This window comes from Camelus ferus, chromosome 1, assembly GCF_009834535.1.
Source record: "Camelus ferus isolate YT-003-E chromosome 1, BCGSAC_Cfer_1.0, whole genome shotgun sequence".
NCBI classification, from domain to species: domain Eukaryota; kingdom Metazoa; phylum Chordata; class Mammalia; order Artiodactyla; family Camelidae; genus Camelus; species Camelus ferus.
In genome coordinates this window covers 98,476,451-98,482,683 of record NC_045696.1, presented here as the reverse complement: position 1 = coordinate 98,482,683, position 6,233 = coordinate 98,476,451, and the positions used below count along the sequence as shown (strand labels likewise).

General features: G+C 35.2%; 1 long non-coding RNA gene across 1 annotated transcript in view; it reads right to left on the bottom strand.

Annotated features, from left to right (window-relative positions):
- Positions 1–2,066: 2,066 nt before the first annotated feature.
- Positions 2,067–6,233, bottom strand: part of LOC116665806 — a 239,542-nt gene continuing 235,375 nt past the window's right edge. Inside the window, exon 3 of the long non-coding RNA XR_004322504.1 lies at positions 2,067–2,240. This is a non-coding gene — a long non-coding RNA (uncharacterized LOC116665806). The remainder of the gene's footprint in view (positions 2,241–6,233) is intronic.

The window sequence follows — 6,233 nt, the reverse complement described above, 5'->3', positions numbered from 1 at the left end:
GCACACAAGCTTCACAGCACCGCAGCAGTAGAACAGAAAAGAAGAAACCAGACTGGAAAAGTCAGTGCGTCGATTAGGAAAATGATGAGTCCAGAGAAGGGTAAGTATTAAAAAATAAAATATATATTCTACAATGATTTTAATGTTCAATATTTATCCTAGAATAACTGTCTACAGCCCTCTAGGGTAAATCACTTTTAAGAATGTATTTATGATACTTTTTTTCAACCCTGAATGACTCCAGAACTTTGAAGATGGGCTCAGACCAGAGAGCAGTTCACAACTGTCAAGTGTCACAAAGAGGTGGAGGTCCACATGACTCTCAGATATCCTTCTGAACTGGCTCCTTTGCAACCCACCCCACTGTCAGTATTTGAAGCTCCATGAAGGGCAGACTCTCCAAGACTGCTTTTCTGCATTGACTTCTGAAACACTGAATTACCTTGATTTTCTTCTTCCCTTTCAACTCCTCTGCTTCTTGTTCTGATTTCTCAGTTTTTAATCTTCTTTTTTAAACATGAGAACCTTCTAAGGTTTAGTTCTTGATCCTTTGTCCTTCTTTTTGCTTAACTGTCCCTTGGGAAACTTGCACAATCTAAATGACTAACTAGAATTTATGAGATTATAAGCCAGACTTCTCCCTGCCTATTAGTCCATTTCAGCTGGATGTCCCGACATCACTCAAGTTAAATAAGTATAAACTCGAAAATGATGAAATTTTTCCCAAACCAGTGTTGTATCTGGAATACCCTACATGGTTCTGAAACTTGTCATATATATATATTTTACTTTATATATATTTTTTATATATATATAATAAAAATCAATGAATGAAACAACAAATACATGATTTTTTATGTTGTATTCTATCTAAATAATTATTTCCAAATCTTTTGAATGAAGAGCCTTGAAGAAAGAACTGATCTAATATCAAAGTTTTTTAAATGTTAAAGATTTTTAAAATATTAAATACAGAAGGAGAATAATTGTAAGAGCAGTTTGCACTGCCTCTCCTGAGCTCTGTCTTTTCTATATCTATACTGACAGTCAAATACAAGGGGGAAGAAGGCATATCCTATTAGTCAAAAAATACTTTTGGAACACAGATATAAATGTGTATTTATATCATATCTATCCGTATATTGTATCTATATATACATATATATCTTTGTGTCACAATTTTTCTCTCTCTAAATCTTGCTAGATTATCCCAACTATTGAAGTTTAAGTGATGGACATTATAAAATACAGTTTGAATAGTGCTCCCTGACTTCACTCTTGTCAAAGTGCTGACATCAGCTTGAGCTCTGAACCCTGAAACTCCTGAGAGCATTCTAGAGTTGAAAAGCACACTGGGCATTGGGTATCAATTCTTGACAGGCCACAGGTGAGCTTGCTGACTTTTCTCAGGCTACTAAATTCTACACGTTTCATTGTCCTTATCTGCAAACTGGGGTGTTGGGCAAAACAAGTCCTCGTGAACTTACGAATTCTACAATGACGTGCTTCTCAATCTGGTTTTCAGACTAGCCTCACTCAAATAGAGCAGTGAGTGAATAAAAGAAGTAAAAAGCCGATTCAAAAAGCATATTTTAAGAGCTTAAACTGTGAATTATAATTATAAAGGTATTTAGTGCCCCACCAGAAGAGACTTCAGAAACATCAGGTGAAATACATCGTTATCTGTAGACTTTGAGATTGGCTTCAGCTACTTTTAGAACTGTTCTTGAGTCCTCAGTAGGGGGAAAGTACTTTTGTATATTTTAAAATTTGTCATCAACTTGAGGATATATTCAATTAAGGTGTCATGTCTCATCTCAAGTGGAAAAACAAAGGTAAAAAGCCTAGCGGTACAATAGCATTTAACAGCTGATAATAGTGTTTCTGCCTGATTTGGTGTAATTACCCGGACTGAACACGCTCAGCTTCAGAATCATAGGCAACCTTTAATTATCTGTTCCCTATCCTGAAGTGTATATATTTTTCATGAGCTTTTAGGGTTAGGAGTCAAAAGAAAGTACAGCAGTTTGTTTTATTTAAACTTTAGTTTGTGGTATATTTCACAAGACTTGTGGGCAACAAGTAATTTATAATACAGTACCACTAACTTTAGCCAGTATTAGATAAGAAGGAAATATGCCAGTTTAACTCACCAACTCTATGGGACTTCAATGATGTCTGCAAATGAGAATTTTTTCTTAAATATCAGACTGTTAGAACATTCTTCATCTTCATTTTACCTGTAAATAAAACCAATTATTATAAAAATCTGATGATATACTAATGGGATGAGAAGAAACATATTTCCTCCTCTCCCACCCACCTGTGGGTATGAGATATTGAAAGAGAAAGACACACACACACAAAATTAAGAAGTTCTGTTGTATGCATTCTGTTGCATGAATGCCATCCCTTTTGGCATTTTCTCTAAACAGTATAGTAAAACTTTTAATTGCTGCTCAATTATTTTAAATGCCAAGATTAATATTTCATTGACTGCAACAATGAACCAAGACATGGTCACTTGGCTTTAGACAAATAATGCCAAACTTTGAGGTTTCACTGGCATCACTGGATCTTCTGTGACAGCAAATCCGAAAACAATGGTATAAGCTTCAATTCAGTCTCCGAGTACAGCGATGCAGGTCATGCTTTACACAAAGGCACCTTGCTAATAAGGAAACCCGATTTCTGCCTGAGTTTAGCTCTTCAAGTCGTGGGGTGTGGCACGAAGCTTCCCCGAGATCCCACTCTACAATGCACAGAGAAGGCGACAACCCCTAATGTGCGCTAAGGAGCTGTCTACAAAGCAAAGGGCCTTAATTCTGTTTTTTCTCTAGCATAATATTCTAAAATTTTTATTAAATTATATGCTGTATTGGAAAAGGCATGGTGTCCTATTTGTTTTTGTTTCCCCATCATTTAGCACTAGTGTCAGGTTCTTTGTTTGTTTGTTTGTTTTTTATTAGTAGAACCTGGAGACCATGAAGTAATGAACTTAAGTTCAAAGCCAAGTCTTTGAACCACTACAGGGCATGCCACTTACATGGAAAGCTATGGAAATGTCACCCCCTGGAGTTGTTCAACACAATCATATAACCGTAGATGGACTCCTAACTTTATAGTGGTGTACAGTGGCATATATTTTAAGAATAAGTATAGTAATTAACAGCAGATAATGCACTTTTTAGCACAATATCTTACAATAGTGTATTTATTCTTCACAGGTAGCAAGTAAAGATTTTTATCACCACTTTTTATATGAATTAACTGAGACTTGGAGAATTAAAACTACTTCTTGCCTAAGATTACACAGCCAGTATTTTTCAGAGCCAAAATTCAAATGCAGGTTAGTGTGATGCCAAGGTATACAAGATTATAAACTATCCTCTTTTAAATAAATATTTGAAAGAATTTTATAGAGCAACAGGGTCTACATAATGATTGAGTCCCCTGGGAATCAATCTGTCATGACAATTATTCCATCAGTACCAGCAGGGCATTTACATAATCTTTCAATTAGTAAAATAACATGTCATACTAAATTGTAACAAATAAAAATGCACACCAGCATATCTTGACTATGACTTTTGTTGGAAAAAAATAAAGATTTGGAGTATTCATTAAAGTTAGTTTTTAATCTGAAGCCAAAACAAACAAAACAAATGACCACCTAAGGTCTATCTGAGTCTGCTTGGTAGATACTCAGTTAGATTAGGACACCAAAAGTGGTGAAATATACAAGAGTGTCTGTTATTATTTTTTATTTTACTAGTGACTATAATATTTTTAAGATACCTCTTTCACATTATTCCATTTGATCCCATTTTATAGAAAGAAAAGATGTAGAGAAGATCAGTTACTTCTAAAAGGTGACGGTGCTACTAAGAAGAAATTATTATCAAGACTTGGACACTGGTCTCCTGACTCTAAGTAAAGAACAATGTCTATTTCATTGAGAATATTTTTGGCTGCTACTGACCACTGAGCAGGCTGGGAGAATAAAATATGTTTTCTGATACAGGCTGTATTTTATTAGCAAAGATGCCTACCAGGAGTTGGGCAATTTCGTCTCTTTAGATTTGGCTGGAAATCTTACACTGATCAAAGCAAAGCAAATGTTATTAAGTTATCTTGCTAACTTTTCATGTCCAGTGAGGCGGTGGAAGTAACAAAGGTTATATCTGCTCCAGAATTAATTATTATCAAAATAATTTATTGATGAATTAGAGTGGCAGGAAGCTTAGAAGAAAAAAATAGCCTGTCACTTTAGTCAAGGAAGAGAACCCAAGACCTGGTCTCACATGCATCTTGGACTTAAGAAAAATTGATTTCCAGAAATGTAGGGGATGGGAAGAATTACTGTTATTATCAAATATACTGAAAGACAAGATATTTCAGTTAGAGAGAAAAGGGTAATAGCTGTGTACCATCCTAATAAGGATAAAACACAGGGGAAGAAGGCATTCTTTTTCTTTTTTTTTAATAAAAATTGTATATATTTAAGGTCTGCAAATGATGACTTGATATACATATACACAGTGAAATAATCACTATAGTCAAGCTAATTATCTCCTCACATAATTACCATTTTTTGAGTGTCTGAGGAGAGCACCTGGAATCTACTCTCTTATTAAATTTCCAGTATTCAATACAGTATTATTAACTGTAGTCATCATGCTGTACATCAGATCTTTAGATTTATTCATCCTAAGTCACCGCATCTTTATACCCTTTGACCAATATTGCTCCATTTCCCCCACCTCCCCCGATAATCATCATTCTACTTTCTGTCTCAAAAACAACATAAAGGCTATTTACAAGTATGCTTAACACTTTCAGAAAAAGGAGGAGGAAAAGAACGTTCCCCAGGATTGGAAGAAGGTGATGTAATATTATACTTCTATCAGTATTGCACAGTCATACATGTGCACTGATGGAATTAGGATACATCTGGGTGTGATAGAAAATAAGCACTACTTCTGAATGCTATTTTGTTTCTGGCTTTTTTATTAAGAAGAATGACCTTAAAACAAAACCCGGCACAGTCAACTGGATTAACAGGAAACAGAATTTCAAATTAAGTTAAGGCTAATGAGCCAGAATTATAACCTGATGTGAATACAAACTTTATATTTAAATAGTGATACTTCTACCTAAGACTTGTGAAGTCTTCAATACTCCTTAGGTTCCCTGTTCAGCAGCCCCTTCTATAAAGTGAATGGCATCAGCCCCATGATACTATAAGGAAAAAATGAATATTTAGGAGGCAAACATCTGATGTGTAGTCCTTGTACACACACAACACTCAATTCCTTTAACTATTATTGTTACAAGACAAAGTCTTAGAAAGCAAAATCTATATCTAGTTATTACAGTTCCATCCCCAGCGTTGAGCCCAAACACTTCAGGTTTACATAAATATTTGGTGAACAAACAAGCAAAGAAAAAGTCAAAATAATACAAGAGCATTGGGCTGTTTTAAACAACTTTAAGATCCTGGGTTCTAACTAATTGCACCCCAGGAAACAAAATCTACACACAAAATCATGGCGCCATCTGTTAGTAATTACTGAACTGTGACAAATATGACAAATTCCAGAAATATGGAATAAGGAAATACTTCAAATTTTTAACATGAAAAAAAGATAGATTCCAGAAACTACTAACTAGCAATTTAGAGGTTGATTCACAGCATAATTCTAGAATGAAGAGTTGAACACCAGGCTGTGAGCACTTCAGGAAATTTTGTTAGCTAAAGGAAGCCAAAAAGTGGAGGCAATCAAAAGAAATATTATATAATTGAATTTTAGTTAAAAAAAAAAGTGATACTGTCTCAAGATAGCTTTACAAACACAAGGAAAACTTAGGCAGGACAACAGAAGTAATAGGGATTCATGGGTGCTTGAATAACAGTAAACAGACAGGGTTCGTGATTGTTCTTAGCAGGAGGGAGTTCCCACAGGCTTGCACACTACTGATGCTCTGCCTTTGAAAAAGCTCTGTTGATGATTAAAGCCATACAAAGATGGGAACCATGTACAGATATGAAAGACCCATCACTTTTCCTATCAGCCCCAGCCCTACTGTGATGGAATTTTCCACGTCAACACACAATTTCACTGTCTCTCACAAAGAGGCACTAGGAGATGCTGAGTCTCCCCAGTTCCTGGTTTTCCTGTTCTCAAATTTTTTTCTTACCATTTTTCAGCTATAAGGCATAACAAAGTTGT